Here is a 17,704-nt window from a genome sequence, read left to right as displayed (position 1 = left end):
ATGTTCAATTGTGTATTACTAATCTTGTTATGCATTTTTATTTTTGCAAGCCTTCCTTTTGTACATGTAACTAACCTTATTCAATATTGAATAAGTAACAACTTTTTCAAGATGTAATGATTTATGATAGAAAAGAGTATGCTAACTTCACTTATATCTATTTGATATATCTTTTGTTTTGTATTGTTAATATGTTTGGTTTTATCTTTGATGATCAATATCCAAGTGCTCATATAGCCTTTGTGAAGGTTCTTCACATTAGTTCGATAATATATATAATATTAAACTATAGAGTTACATAACTAGACCTAAATGCATAAGGAAAGCTATCACACAAATATGTATATCTTTTATCACACCCCAGTAATTGTAACAGGAGAAGGAAAAGAGCATGTACTGTAAGGCATATGAATGGCTTGTATAAACTATCACAAAGTAATAAAATATAGGTTAAAATTGTTGATTCAAACCTAAATATACTCATTCAATTCCCTGGAGTGAATGTGAGATTGATTGATGGTAAAGATAATATTATCTAAGCATGTTATAGATATCCCTGATGGCATTGTGAGCAACTTACTTGAAAATTTTGTTTTGCCTAAACTTTATAGAGATTTCAATTTAAAAATTGATATAATTGGATATAAGGAACATGATTAGGTGTTTTATAAGAAATAGCTTACCTTGCTTGATACATGATTTTGACAAAAGAATTTATGGCTTACAAGGTGCAAAGTATTTTAAAAGGTTGTTGGACTATTTTCATACCCATATATACAAGGATTAGGGGGAGATATTATTTATCCCTATTATATATTATTGTATGTAATCCTTGCACATGAATAATAAAAAACAATAATGGTCAATTTTCGTACATATATTAACTTAAATATCAATGACTTATAAAGGTGGCCACATGATCGTCAAATATTTAGAATACAATATCATCTTTCAGATGGATATAAATAAATATTATAGCTATAAATGCTGCTCGAATTTAAACTGATGTATCACAAAGACAACATTAACTCAGAGCACACCTGAAGTGTGGTATAGGTTTCAAAGATAATAATCATCTAAAAGTAAAAGAGCAACTATTGACAATGAAAAAAAAAAGGTAATACATTTTGATGGATATATTCTAAATAGATTTCAAGTAAAATTGATAAGTACCATAATTATATAAAATACTCCAGAAAAGTATAAAATGTCCAACAAGGTTAGCATGTATCAAGATTATAGTCAAGGCACTCCAGCAAAGTATGAGTTAATATTGGATCAAATATTAGCTGATTGTCTTGCCAATAGTATAAAGAAACATATGTTAGTGTTCTAATATCACATCATATTCATGGCCATGCATAAAGTACGTTTAATAAAGTGATCACTAGTGTTGGAAAACTGACCAGAGTTCAAATTTAGAAAAGTGATTAAATGTGATAATTAAATTAGGTCATCCGGGTTTAATAATTACGCGTTATGGAAACCTAAATTTCCATTTGATGGGCTGACACTCTCTCAATGTAAGATATATGAAATGAATTGAATGGCAAGACATAACATTGAGATTGAGCTATATTTGGATTGTGATTCATAATAATTTGTATTGATGAAAATTTCAAGAGTTATTAGGTTTTGATTTCTTATATAAAAGAGTAATGGGTGACTAGAATTTTACCAAAAAATAACTTTATATATTATTGTCAACTATTAGGTGACCAGAAGCTCACCAAATACACTATTTAAGTCTTTAAAGATCCAGAAGATCACCTAGTAGAATTACAAGCAAGTGATTTATGCTTGTATAACAATTCCTTCGATTGGGGCTATTATATGTCAACACATAAGAAATTGGAAAATAAGGAAAAACGTACAACTGCATAACACGTGTCTCCCCTTTGACATTGTTTTTCTAGAAGATATTTTAAAAACGGTAGTAATAAATACATCTGCAATGTAAAAATAATGAAGAAATGATTCTTCATTGAAATTGTTCTCCAGAAGAGATATAACTTGTTTAATACAAATCCTGTGAGAAATAAATTTTGATTGCGATCCTCCTAATGAAGTGAATTTTATTAATGCAAATTTGTCTACTAAGTTGGTATAAAATTAAATTAGACGCCCCTATAAATGAGAAATTTTACCAACTTAGGGGGAGAAGCATGAATTAGCAAAAGTTGAAAAATTTAAAAATAGATAAATAAATAAATAATAATTATGATTCCTATAATGGTAGTTTGAAAAGTTATATGCCAACTTTTGTCTATATATTATCAAGATATGTTGCACATTTATGATTTGATTTGTATTCAGTCACGACTCATGTTGCATAGCGTTGAAGATACATTTTGGTTATATTAATTATGTGTATACATTGAGACAAAATCTTGCCAATTATAAGAATCACTACACCTGAAGTGTAGGTTGTATGATCGGTTCCAAAATAAAGATATGTCTAATAGATATGAAATATGGCAAGATAGTGCAGTTAACACTAATAGTGTAGTAGTATTGTAGGGAATTATTTCAAGCATTCCACACATGAGCTCCACTGTGATCATACACTTAAGCATGGTGGCGTCCAAAGGGAAGGAAGCTAGAGCAAAAGAGTCACCAACAAGTTTTAGGAACTTGTAAACCGTTTACAGGGTGAAGGTTACACCCCTTCACGATCCATGAGATCACTAACTCCATAGTGGTCTGGAACCATGACTTGATATTCGGGGATGAAGGTACAAATCCAACTTAAAAAATATTGAACTTTCCCTAAAAATAGGCCTCTACTTTATTCTTCTCATATTCATGTACGCCTTCTGACTAACATACAATCAATATATTAATCCTAAACCTATTTAATCTATGTTGGTTGAATATTAATGCACAAACAAAACTATTATTGGCGATCACTTGAATCAAAGTCATATTAGCCTAAAATCAAATCATTAATTATCTTATTAAGCGTGATTACAAGTACAAATTCCCTTTAAACCTGCAAGAGAGGGCGTGATCAAGCAATAACAATAATATATGTCAAGAAACATAATAATAACAATCATCATCATAATAATCTCAATCTCATCAAAGCATAATAATATTAGCAAGATCCTAGGCATGATACTGACATGATTAATAACAAATCCTAGCATGTTACCAAACAATAAAGATCAAAGCTTTAGCCCTAACATGATACTAACATGATAAAAAAACCTAAGCATAATACTAGGAATCAAAATAATATAAGCATGCTTTCCATCGCGATGTGATGGGTCCTATCGTTTCGCGATGGAGAACGCGTTATCTAAAATCCGTACGGAATCCTTATCTAATTAAATTAGATTAATTAAAGTCCATACCTATCTCTTAAAATCAGATTTAATCTTTTAAAACACTTGTTTTATTCCAAATTAAACTTTTTATTTTTCCAAAAGATATAATTATCAATCCTCATTCCACTAGAATTTAAAATAACCTTCTAGAATATTCTAGAACATTAAAATCAATCCTAATGAATTTAGGAATAATAATTAATGGGCCCTCCACTTGATTACTGGGTCGTATATAAAACTCATTTCAAGCCCAATTTAGTATTTTGACCATAACTTCCTCATTATTCACTGGAATTGGGCTTATAATATATCGTTGGAAAGTTCTTTCGAGCCCCAATCCAAACACACTATTATTGGACCCTTATTATGGATCAAACTAAACTGGACTAGACTTTTCCATAAATAGAGATGTTTTCGAAAATAGAAAGAAATATTTTTATTAAAACGACCACACCACAAGACCTTTCACATTTTACCTCGTTCGATAATCAAATGACGTGAAAGATATTCATCACTGAATTTGGTTTTTGGGGAGACACAATCAGGTGTCTACAGAAGCCCCCACTTTGACTGAGTTTGGAGAAACATAAGTTTTGAAAACAAAAGTCAAAGTGGCGATAGGGATGGAGAATGATTCAGAACATTCTGCGATCCTAAATCATTCTTGTAACGCCGATGCCTGCAAACTAGCGTTAGTTTAACAAATAAAAGAGTTAGAATGTGTATCTTGCATCGTCGAGTACACGTCTCTAGAGTAACCGAATTTTGTTTGTTGCATTTTTGTTGTGACGACCTCCACAATTAAGCTAGGGAATATCGCCGAAGACCGCTACTTGTAGCCATATTCAGTTTTTCTGTGACGTCCTTTCACGTCTCGGGAATTCTATCGCGAACCACTACGCCTCGAGCGATCCACTGGACGACAATCTTCCACGCTTTGGGAATTCTATCGCGAACCACCACGTCTTGAGCGATTCACTGAATGATAATTATCCATGCCTTGGGAATTCTTATTGCACTACGTCTTGAGCAATCCATTGGATGATGGTCTTCCACGCCTTGGGAATTCTTATCATGAGCTTCTGCGTCTTGAGCAACTCACAAATGAATGATGACAAATTTTCTTACCTCGGGCAACATGTCGTAGACTCCTTCGTCCAAAGCAGTCTTCTGAATGATGATTTTCCACGCCTTGGGAAGTCTAATAGTTTAACAGTTTCCACGCCTTGAGAGTCCTGTCGTGAGCTCCTACGCCTTGAGTTTCTCGCAAGTGAAATTCCACTAAGTACCCACGCCTTGGGATGCAATCGCCAATTTCTATGCCTTGGGAAGTGTGCATCAATCGAAAATTTCTCTTCGTCTTGGGGAAAACTTGTCTGATAATTACGAGTCTCTTCGCCTTGAGAAAATTGATGTATGAGTCGTCCATGCCTTAGGACACAATCAATTTTGTTGAATCAAAGTTATTTTGTTCGACAACCTCCACATCTTTGGGAACGCCGTCCAAGTTTGCTTTGCCTTGAGCTATCTTCTTAAATTGTGTGACAACTTTCTCATCCTAGGGAATGTTGTCGAAGATCACTACGCCTTGAGCTGTCTTCTCAAATTCTCTCATCTTCACGCCTTGGAAGTGATAGCTTCTCATGTCTTGAAAAACCTTGCGTCTTTTGCCTTAGACCTTTGTAAAGATCACTTGTCCGTATGGGACTTAGTGCACCTACATCTATGTTTTGGACTACAGGACTTTGCTTATGTTTTTCTTAGGGTTGACCAAAGGTTTGTTGTGCTTGACATTATGATTGCTTTTACTTGAGGTTGACTCAAGGTTTAGTGTGTTTGACTCTTGTGTGACTTAATGTTTTGCTTGACTCGATGTGATGACACGACATGACTCAAAGTGTACATGAATCATGTGTGCATTGTATTATGATTGTGCTCGTGCGACCCGAAATGCAGAAAAGCACAAATTTTCCGTCATTTTTGTTGAGGGTACTGACTTTCTCCCGAAAAAAAAAGACGTGAAAAGAAAGAAGTGAAGTGTTTGAGTGTTTCATGTTGCATGTTGAATGAGTTTAGTCAATGTATGCGTCGATGTTGTATCTCATGGTGCAAGGATTGTAGCATCCTAAACTATCTCAATTTTTGACTCGATGATGAAAGTATTTAGGTAACTTAGGCACGGAGGCTAAGCACTTCATGGTTTGTGATAGAATGTTGATTTCAAATGATGAGTGATTTTGATATGACAAGGCATGCTTCATCGTTGTGTTAAGATTTCATGAAAAAGGGTTCCTAAAGGAAGGATTATTTGGTCATGTTTCCGTGATGTGTGTGAAAGTGACACTAAAGTTAGGATGCAAGAGCTAAGTGTGTGGAATAATATTTTGAAAAAGTCAAATAATGGTGACTCTTAGGCTGGGTAGGCTAATGAAGTAAGGATCAAGCCCCTAAGTCTAGCTCTAAATGGATAGGGATGAACATTGGAGATCCCTTGATATGATCATGCATGAATTAGAATATAAATGCGTTTTTATTACGGCCGCACCCTAATATGAGGTTGCCTACGTATCCTGTTAGGAATCAAGCCGAACGTAGCTCTTGTCGAACCTCGCACAAGTGTGTGTGTACCACAAAGAGGTCTTTTAAGGGTTGTAACGTGGTTAGAATAAAGGTTGAAGAAGAAGGGAATAAAGGCTCAAAACTCTAGATAGGTCCCCAAGGTGTGCAAGCTTGCTTTTGAACCTTTGTATTTGTATGCTTGAGGTTTTTCGCTTTTAAACTCTCTTTTGTTTATATTTTTGCTCTATCTCTTTTTTTTTTTTTTTTTTTCTTTCTTCTTTCTTTTTTCTTTTACATTTTTTGTTATTTTGATAAGTGTGGACAATCCCGATCATGCAGTCTATCACTCACTTGGCATTCATGTTTCTTAGGCACGATACCGAGCACTCGATAAGTGATGCAATCTGAGACGCGTTCTTGTCAAATATATATTCATATCAAAGACATTGGAACACTTGCCCTTTTTCACACTTTTGATTGCTATTTTTGTCTTTTGAAATTTTTGTAAAATCACTCAAGCTTTTACACTACTAAAATTCAGCTAAATTGCGGCTGCCTTTGACGGTCGTTGAAAATAGCAAAAATGGTAGCTGATAATAATTGCGACCGTCGACGGTCGTAACATGGTGGTCATTATGTACGTGGTCGCAAAAAACAATAATTACGACCGTTTGATGGTCGCATATTTTTTGCGACCATTTTTAATATTTTCAACGACTGTTAGTAAAACGGTCGCAAAAATAAAAAATTACGACCTGTTATATTAGCGGTCGCAAAATTGAGAATTAACGACCACCAAAGGCCATCGCTAACATTTTTAAAAAAAAACAAAAAAAAAGAAAAAACCCACCCACTTCCTGTACGTCGCATCCAACTATCCCACCACCAGTTCTCACCCAAACCACCTTTACCCACCATCGCCACCACCACCACTTCCAACCCAAACTAACGCTACTACCCAACCAATCCACCACCACCACCCTAAACAACACTGACCCACCATCGTCGCCCACCCAAACAACCCTTAACCCAAAAAAAACTTTTGAATTTATAAAACAAAAATAGATCCTAAAATTAACCAACAAATTTATCAAAATCCACAAAATCAAACTAAAATTAACAAAAACCAAATCAAAATTAATAAAATTCAAAGTTAACAAAAATTCAAACAAAATATGAACAAATATCATGAAAATTCGAAAAAAAATAAGACAAAATTCATGAAAATTCGAGCAAAATCAACAAAAACATAAAAACAAACCGAAAATCAACGAAACCCAAACAAAAATTCAAACGAAAATCGAAAAAAATATCGGTCAATTTGTATGAATATAAACAAAGAAATTCGAAAACTAAAAATCAAACCCAAAAATAAAGAAATTCGGATTTTCATGAAATCAAACCCAAAAACAAAGAAATTCGAATTTTCATAAAAACAAAGAAATTCGAAAACTAAAAATCAAACCCAAAAATCAAACAAAAATTGAAAAAAAAAATCAAACTAAACCAAATAAACAAGGAAATTCGATTAGATAACAAAATAAATCCATGAAAATCGAAAATAAACCAAAATAAACAAAATTTTCAAATAAAACAACATACCTTATCCAATAATTCTCCCTCTTTAGGTTTATATGGTCAAATTTGACCATAAAAACTCCAGATTTGGAATTTTTATGGCCGAATTTGACCATGAACACCAAACTTCGTTTATCGTTGACGAAAATCCACACACCACAATTCGTTTGATGATGAAAATCTTAAGAAAAAGAAAGAATGGAGAAGAATATGACAGCGAAAATGGAGAAAATAAGAAGAAAGAGAAAGGAAAGAGAAGAAGGAGAAAGGAAAGAGAAGAAGATGGAGAGGCATGAGAAAGGAAAGAGAAGAGAGAGAAAGAGAAGAGAGAGAAAAAGAAAGAGGGAGATGCGGCGTGTGAGTGATTAGGGTTAGGGTCCATATCTTTTATACCCAATTTTTTTTTTAAAAGTAACTATACTGCGACGGCTAAAAGCGGTCGCAAATCTGCGACTGGTCTATAGTTGGTCGCAATTTGCACAAATTGCGACCGTTTTTAGCGATCGTAATAAAATTATTTTTATTTCAAATTATTTTTAACAAGTATTTTATTAAAAAAAATGTTTAAATATCCTTGCGATGGATCTATAGCTTAAAAACGGTCGCAATCTGCGAGCGCTTTTTAAAATGGTCGCAAATTTACGACCGCAGAAAAATTGGTCGCAAAATTTATATTTTGTGACCGTTTTCTTGACGGTCGTAGAAAAACGGTCACAATTTCACCGAATTCTAGTAGTGTTAGTTGTAAATTGCATAAGTTGCACACCATCCCATCCCTAGGTTAAGTAAATGTGGGTTGAAAAAAGAAAGTTCTATCGTCAGACGAGGCTCAAAGTGGTTTATCAAAAAAGGATGTATATTTGAATGGTGAAAGTGATATGATACGGCTACAAGAGGTGCCTCAAATCACTAGTATACCTTATGCTTAGCTCGGCGGTTTTTTTTTTTTTTTTTTGGTGATGCAATGCAATGATCATATACAAGAAAAGAAATGCTCATTTTATTAAAGGAAAAAGAAAAAAAAACCTACAAAATAAATTTAAGGAAAAATAAAAGGTGCCTAAGCTAGACCTATTGGGGAAAGGAGGAATAAAAAAAAATAAAAAGAGGTCATGACATCTTGTCGTTGAAGCTCGCCTCGTGTCTCGTGTTCTATCATCATTCGACATTCGTGCCAGCTGGAGGTATGGAAAGCTTGTTATTATCGATCAAATATTGTATGGCCTCCTTTAGCTTCCAACAACACTCGGTAGTATGCCCTTTACCTTGATGGTACTTGCAATGAGCGTTAGAATCCCAGTTGGGTGACCTGTTCTCGGGTGCTAGATCTTGAAGAGGTCCAATAGGAGTGATGAGTCCTTTGGCAAGGAGTTGATCGAAAGCGGTATCGTAGTTGCTTCTTAGGTCTTTGGTTATCCATGGCTAAGACTTCGTTAAGGTCAAAGGTACTAACATTGTTACTAGAGTAGGTGTTTTGGGAAGAAGAAGGATTATCGTTCTTCTTTCCTTTCCAGCCACTGTTGTTACTATGGTTAGCAGCTTTCTGTTTTGCAAGATCGTCTTCAATATCAATACCTATGTCATAGACAGCTTTGAAAGTGTTTAAATTGCATTGATATTTGAGGTGCCTTTGGTACTTGTCCTGGAGGTTCTTGATGAACATCCTCACAGATTCCTTTTCAGTAGGAAAATCTATCATCCTAGCAGAAGTTTCCCTCCACTTTTTAAAGAAGGAAGTAAATCCTTCGTTTTCTTTTTGTTTTAACCTCTCAAGCTCCCTATGGTCAGTTTTAACTTGGATGTTGCACTTGTATCTATCAATGAAAGCATTTGTTATAGAATCCCAAGAAGAGATCTTCTCTTTGTCTAGGGAAAAGAACCATTGTTGACAAACGGTTTCTAAAGATAGTGAAAACAATGAGTGGAAAGCTTTCCTATCAATTCCCTTAATATTCATTATAGTTTCAAAAGCTCTCAAATGGAAGTAAGGGTTATCAGTTGGCTTAAACTTAAGGATGTCATTGGCATTGAACTTCTGCGGAAGAAGTTCCTTGTCCACTAAGACCCCTTGTGAGCTAATTCCTTGATACTTATAATCGTTGGAAACTTTCTTAAGGCTTTCTTCCATGCACTCCATTTGTTGTTGTTTTGCAGGGTCATTGACTTGAAGAGTAATAGTCTTCATCATCTCAGTTAAACTAGCAAGGTTTTGCCTAAGTTCATTGACTTCTTCCTGAGTTTCCATTTTCTTCTTAGCTTTCTTTTTTGTCGAATCGGTTTATCAAAGAGTAAAACTTGGATGAAAGTGTTATCCTTGATTGAAAGCCCTTATCTCCTTGACCAAGTGCTGTGGAAAGGGAAGTTATGGATGTTTATTATTAATTATTTGACTCAAACTCAATTCAACATGAAATAGATGGGAAGAGATCATGGAAGAATATGGGAGTGGTATGCATGGAGAAAAATGGTAGAGAGTGGAAAGATGATGTAGATGGAGAGATATGGAAAAATTAGGAATAGAGTGGACCCCCAACTCAAATGACGGAAAGAGCGACTCATGCATGAACCTAAGACATGGTCATGGTGAGAAAAGAGTATGTACAAAGTGTGTGAATACTTGTGAGTGTAAGTGATATGTTCAAGACTTGTGTCATGACCATGTGACTAGACTATATGACTAGACTCGAACAAAGACTAAGTATAGCTTCTGCCGTTAATAAATTGGTTAATTAGACTCAGCATGAAGACTCAAGCAGAGAACTGGACCGTCGCCGAAGCAACGAAACTGTCGCGAAACGCCAGGGGCCATCGCGGCGCGATGATGGTATCGCGTCGCGATGGACACTGTCGCGTTGCGCCATAGGTCCAACCTTCGCGTCATTACTGATGCGTTGGTCTAGGCCTGTTTCCAGTGTTCTTTAAAAGGACAAGCCCAAAGTCGTACTAAGTCAGTTTAGTCAATTTATTAGACTTTAATTAACATCAATTAATTAATTAAGCAAAGTCCTATATAGTCATTAATTAGTTTATTTTAATTTTTAAACAATTCAAACAAACGGTTAGTGTAAACACATATAGATTATGCACAAGCAAGAATGCACAAATAGTCAAGTAAGCACAATATGATGCAATGAGTTTGCAACCTAACCATGGCTCTAGTTCTTTGAAGTTCAAGTATAAGGATTAGTCAAAGAGGGTCCATGGTTATGAGTCTGGATGCATCGCGCGGAAGCCTTACCTTTGAAAGGGTTGGCGCGTATGGATGGGACCCCACAAGTTAGACTTGCTTCCATGGTTTGGTGAATTCACAAACTCGGATGTACCCTTCGTTGCAATGAGCGTTCAATTGGGTAGATGGAGCGTAAATTCCCAGAGGGTTATGGCCATATGTAGAACACATATGGGTTCAGAAAAGTGAGAAAAACTCAATCAGGAAGTAAAACCGAGCAAACAGTACTAGAGCTAGTTAAAGCAAGAACGCAGATTTCTGGCTCGGTATTGGCAGAACGTAGCGCGAGACAACAGGGACCGTCGCGAGATGATAGCCTTGTAACTTTTTTCTCAGCGCCAGTTCCTACATGCCTCAACATCTCTCTTTTGTTCTTAGAATTTTCCAGTTTTCACAGCATTTTTTCGATTATAGTTGTGAAAGATATTTCCCAAATTTCCTACGTGTAAAAAGCCTATGTTTTTGACGCATTACGGATGGTCTATCCAATGCGGACCTTTTTATGCTTATGTAAATAATGTCAATCAAAATTACGCACATGAATACTTAAAACTTTTCGAGTCTCATCCACTCATTCTAAATTATTGCCAAAATAAATTTTAGGAATTAAAATAGGAATCCTTGAAGGAATTATGTCTTCGATAAGTGCAATTACTAGATATATCATAGGATCACTATTATGGAGATAATAAGTTCGTTCTTCTGGGTCGTCATTGTCTATTACTAGATTATGATAAATGATCTCTGGGCTAGTCAAATAGTCCAAAGCCCTTTAGAATGGATCCTATGAGGTCACACAACAAGAGTATTGGGTTAAACAAGTTAGAGGCCCATTAATGGGCCTCATGAGATTATGACAAACCATATAGAGTGTTGGGCTAGAGTAATTTGATTAGGATTAGGAATTGGGCTTGACATGGACTCTTATTTAGAGATGTGATCTATAAATAAGATCCATGACTTAGATTGACACAACAATTGACAATCAGTTAATTGTAATTCAATCTACCCAAGTCCCAAAACCCTAATTTCCTCTCTCTCTCTCATTCACGGCCCTCTCTCTCTTCCCCCATTGTCCGTACGGCCGGCCCTCCGTGGTGGTTCGTGTGGTGGCTCGTGGTGGTTCGTGGTTGGTTTGTTGCTCTCTCTTCTCCGTAGAAGGTCAATTGAAGGGGTCAATTGCAACTAACTAGCATTAGTGGAGTTTTAATCCGTGCTCGTGGACTAAGTAGAGGAATCATACTTGAGGTTTTTTGTCTCCCTTGTTCTTGCTCAATCATACGTGGAATCACGCTTCAAAGGTATAATTACTTATTCTTTATGTGTTGTGCATTGATCTTGGTTATTAGATGCTTATGAATATGATTCATGAAATTCCGCTTAGAGTATCTAAATCCATACAGTGATATCAGTTAGCCTATGCATGTACATATATTGAATATTAATTCTTTGATAGTCCACAATTTTAATTCAATTAGGAGGGAGAATAATTTAATTATGGGTCAATTATTATTTTAAATGTGATTTAACATACAGAATTATTAAAAGTTGTTTAATTTGCTAAAAAATTAGCCTAAAAAGATCCAAATTTTGGCCCTATATGTTCGAAAATTGGAACCCCCCCAAACCCTAATTCAAATTTTTTTTCGAAAACCCTAAACCCCAAATTGTGATTTTGTGTTTTGGTTTTGATTTAATTCGATAACCTATGTGATTTATGATTTTAATCTATTTGATTTCATGTTAAATTATGATTTTTTCATGATCAAATTATTTAATTTAAGAGTTAAATTGAATTGGGGATTAATTTCATGAAGAACCCTAATTTTAAGATTGAATATGATTTAATTTTGAAATTAATTGGACCACATAAAATGAATTTAATTTTAACAAAAGAAATTGTTTAATTAAAACAAAAAAGGGGGTTTTGTGTGCGGCAGCCACGGCGGCTGCCGCTGTAGGTGGTCCGAAGGGAGGGCCGGGGCGGGGTAGCAGGTTAGAGAGCAGGGGCAGTAACAGCAACGCCACGCAACAGTTGCGTGCGCTGTTGCTGTTGCACGTCGCTGCTTGCGGCAGCGTACACCAGCAGGTGTACGACCATCGTGGCTGGCTTCAGCTGGCCACACTACGGTGGTTGACGTAGTTTTTCCAAAAAAAAAATTATTTTATTCTTGATAAAATCAGATTTCAAAATTAAAATTAGAAAGGATAAGTTTTGAAAAGATAATTATCAAAATTAAAGTTGTTAATTTTGTTAAGTTTGGATAATTTATGAGCAAAAGATTCTATATCGATAATAATTGATTAAATAATGTGATTATCCCATAATTATTTTAGGATAATAATTGATTTAAAATTATGTGCTTGGCTAGGCAATTAGGATAGAATATCCTAAATTAGTTAGGATAATCATGGAAAATAAATATGATTTGTCTTCCATAATTAAAATAAGATTTGATTCTATCTCATACCTAATATAGAATATATGATATTTTATGATTGGTAATGAATAATATATGATATTATCTAATTGTAGTAATTTAATTAAAATATGAGATATTTAGAGCCATGTTTCCTTAATTGTTAACATTTGATGTTGTAGTTTAGGAAAGCATGATGAGTGATTTATTATATGGCATTTATAATATATGATGTTATTTATTGCTATATATAGACTAGTATGACCTATAGATTTTAAATACGATATGCGCATCGTTTCGTATTTTTGTAATCTAAATACGGTCTCGTTAAGTATTTTTGTAATTTATTTTATTTAAGTAGTAGATAGAATAGAATAGTATTACAGGTTGCAATTAATCCAAGAAGCCAATGGAGTGAAGGCCCAAAGGAGCTAGATGAATGAGATCCATGAAGGTTCAAGTGGGAGTTTTACTTTATTAGTTTTTAGGATTAAGGGGCCATACTATGTCATGCTTTATTTATGCATTAGTAGATTATGCATGTTAGATATTATTGATGTTTGTGATGATGCGCTAGAGTTCACTAAATAATCACAACATAATAAATCTTGGTCCCGGTAATATTGAGGTTGCTTTTCCAATTAAAAACCCAATAAACCTTCGATATTTATGATAGGTCATGCCAAAGCTGGGTGTCATTTTATATCTTGGGAGAGTTGGGGTAAATCAAGTTTTACAATTTTAATTGGTTATACTTAACAAGGTTGCCTAAAGAGTTTAGAAACTTGAAGCAAAGGGTAATAATTAAACATGTGATGATTAATTATTCAACCAAGAGTTACAAGAGTTGTAATCAGTAAAGAGTTTACTCACCTTGAAAATGTAATCGTTGATGGTAGGGCCAAAGTCCGGTCAATTATTGCATAAATAAAGGGTCTTGGAATCATTTAATTCAATTGGGATCAATTAACATTGAATAAAATGCTTTAAAGTTGCATATATTAATACGCTAAAGGTGCTTTAAATTTTATTAAACATAATTATTGAACTTTGCCTCGTTTTGATTTTGTAGATGAATAGCTTTAACGACAACACTTATTTGCCAACCAAACTGAAAACAAGGCTTAATCTCAAAAACTTCAGGGATTGGGAAGAAGAGCTAAGAAATGTTCTTAGGAGCCACAGACTTGAGGCTCGACTCTATGTTCCCATGAGAGCATATTCACAGTTGGTTTCACTCCTGATAGGCTTTCGAAAGATGTTTCGGATGTAGAGAAAATCAAGGAACTCATATTGGCATCTATTCCAACTTGTTGGAAAAGAAGGTTAAAGGACTATGAGTTAGCTAATCTGTACAATTGTCTTTGTGCCATCTGTTGAGGTGGCATTGGGGCATTAGGAAGTGGAGGCATCAACGATGAGAATGTTAGAGAGATCGTTAACTCGATCCCTCCAATGTACTACTCTTGGACTGACAGTGTAAGGTATGAGACTTACAATATTCATTGTAAGATAATGGCTAAGAAACTCATACCTAGTCAGTCAGTTGGAGACCATGTGAAGGAACTGATTGATTCATTCAATCGGATGAATATCTTAGGGAGACCATTTGATGATGACTTTGCTCATGACACTATTCTATTCTCACTCCATGATGGATTTGATCTCGTCAAGCTAATTCATGATGATGAAGGCTCGACAGTGACACTAGTCAACCTTTTGATCAACCATATAGAGGAGTACTTGAAGAAGGAGGGAAGCCAATGTTTCTATTGCGGTAGGTGGTCTTTCCACACGCTAGGGTGTCCCCATTACACACCAGTGAAAACGGAAGGTAAGGAGTTACCTAATGTTTATGTTGTTGAAATCAATCTTACCTCTTCTAGCAATTGGGTATTCGATACCGGTTGTGGTGCTCACATTGTTAATAACATGCAAGGCTTAAGAAAGAGTAGGAAGTTAGCTAAAGGGGAAGTCACACTTCGAGTAGGAAATGGAGCAAAAGTTGCTGCACTTGCTATTGGAAACTATCATTTGAGACTTCCGTCTGGTCTTATTTTGGTGCATAATAACTGTTATTATGTCCCTACTATTACTAAGAACATTATTTCAGTTCCTGTTTTAGATACTGAAGGTATTTATTTTGAAATAAGAGACAAAAGTTGTTTTATTTCTAAAGAAAATATGTTATATGCTAACGCAAAATTGATTAATGGCTTGTATGTCTTAGATTATACAACTCATGTTTACAACATAGATCAGAAAAAGCGCAAAACAGATGAATCAAACCAAACCTATTTATGGCATTGTAGGTTAGGTCATATAAACCAATCGTGCATCCAGAAATTACAAAAGGATGGACTCCTGAATTATTTGATTATGAATCATTTGAGAACTGTGAGTCATGCTTGTTAGGTAAAATGACCAGGTCACCTTTTACTGGAAATGGTGAAAGAGCTAGTGACCTTTAGGGCCTCATACATACAGATGTGTATGGACCAATGAGTTCAAAAGCTAGAGGTGGTTTTAACTACTTCATTACTTTTACTGATGATTTAAGTAGGTATGGATATATCTATTTAATGAAGCATAAATCGGAATCCTTTGAAAAGTTCAAGGAATTCCAAAATGAGGTACAAAACCAACTTGGGAAAACAATTAAAGCATTGTGATCCGATTGTGGTGGTGAATATTTGACCTAAGAATTTGATGAACATTTGATTAATTGTGGAATAATTTCACAGTTAATTCCTCCAAGAACGCCACAGTTGAATGGTGTTTCAAAAGGAAGGAATCGAACTTTACTTGATATGGTTCGATCCATGACGAGCTTTACTGATTTACACATATCGTTCTAGGCATATGCATTAGAAACATCTGCGAACATACTGAACAGAAGCTCGTCCAAAGCAGTTGAGAAGACTCCATATGAGTTGTGGACTGGAAAAGTTCCAAAGTTGTCTTATCTTAAGATTTGGGGATGTGAAGCCTATGTAAAACGTTTACAAGGCAATAAACTAGGCCCTAAATCAGACAAATGTTTATTTGTGGGTTATCCCAAAGAGACAAAAGGGTATTACTTCTACAATCTCGAAGATAACAAAGTGTTTGTTGCTCGCGATGGTGTCTTTCTAGAAAGAGAATTTCTTTCTACAAAGTAAGTGGGAGTAAAGTGGTTCTCGAAGAAATTCGAGACGAGCAACAAATGGATGTGGATAACACCACATCAGAGGCGAGGGCGCTCAGTCGACTAATACGACAAATCATGTGTCGAAGCAAGCTAATTCAACTAGTGAGACTCCTATCGTCCCACTTGAATCTAATTCTTTTGAAAATCTTCAAAGAGTTGAAGAGAATATTTCTATTGTTGCTCCTACCCTACGTAGGTCTGTCAGGATCAGAAACAAACAGTTTGTTAAGGTTCTGTTAACTGAGGATTATGAAATCTTCTTATTGGAGAATGAAGAACCCACAACCTACAAGCAAGCTTTAGCGAGCCCCAACTTAGATAAATGGCTTGAGGCCATGAAGTCCGAAATGGAATCAATGTCTGAAAATGCTGTGTGGACCCTTGTAGACTTGCCTGATGGGGTAAAACCCATTTGATGCAAGTGGGTCTACAATATTAAAACGGACAAGGATGGAAATGCCTACATCCACAAAGCAAGACTGGTTGCAAAAGGATACAGACAGATTCATGGTATTGGCTATGATGAAACCTTTTCCCCAGTAGCTATGCTTAAGTCCATTCAGATTCTTCTAGCGATTACTGCATTTTTCAACTATGAAATCTGGCAAATAGATGTCAAAATCGTCTTCTTGAATGGGTTCTTGATGGAGGAAGTGTATATGACACCTCCTGAGGGTTTTGAAGATCCAGAAAATCATGGAAAGGTATGCAAACTTTAGAAATCCATTTATGGATTGAAGCAAGCATCAAGGAGTTGGAATCTTCGTTTTGATGAGGCGATCAAACAGTTTGGTCTTCTCAAAAGCGAAGAGGAACCTTGTGTATACAAGAAGTCCAGTGGGAGCAGCATGGTTTTCTTAGTCTTGTATGTAGATGACATAATACTCATGGGGAATGACATACCAATGCTTGAGTCAGTCAAGGAATGGTTGAAGAGTTGTTTGTCTATGAAGGACTTGGGTGACACCGAGTACATTTTGGGAATCAAAATCCATCGAGACAAGTCTCGAAGGATGATTGGACTGAGTCAAGAGACTTATATTGATAAGGTTCTTGACAGGTTAGAGATGACAAACTCCAAGATAGGATTTCTCCCCATGTCCCATGGCATTACGCTTAGTAAATCTCAGTGTCCGGTTACGCCAGACGAGATGAGACATATGGCTAACATTCCTTATGCTTCGGCAATAGGGTCGATAATGTATGCCATGATTTGTACAAGGCCGGATGTTGTATATGCTTTAAGCATGTGTAGGAGAATCTAGTCAAATCTAGGAGAAGCACACTAGACAACTGCTAAGAACATCCTTAAGTACTTGAGAAGGACTAAAGGAATGTTTCTAGTATATGGCGGCGAAGATGAATTAGTTGTCAAAGGCTATACGGATGCGAGTTTCCA

Source organism: Chenopodium album, chromosome 15 (genome assembly GCF_948465745.1).
Source record: "Chenopodium album chromosome 15, dcCheAlbu1.1, whole genome shotgun sequence".
Classification (NCBI taxonomy): Eukaryota; Viridiplantae; Streptophyta; class Magnoliopsida; order Caryophyllales; family Amaranthaceae; genus Chenopodium; species Chenopodium album.
Note: the sequence above shows the minus strand (reverse complement) of the source record.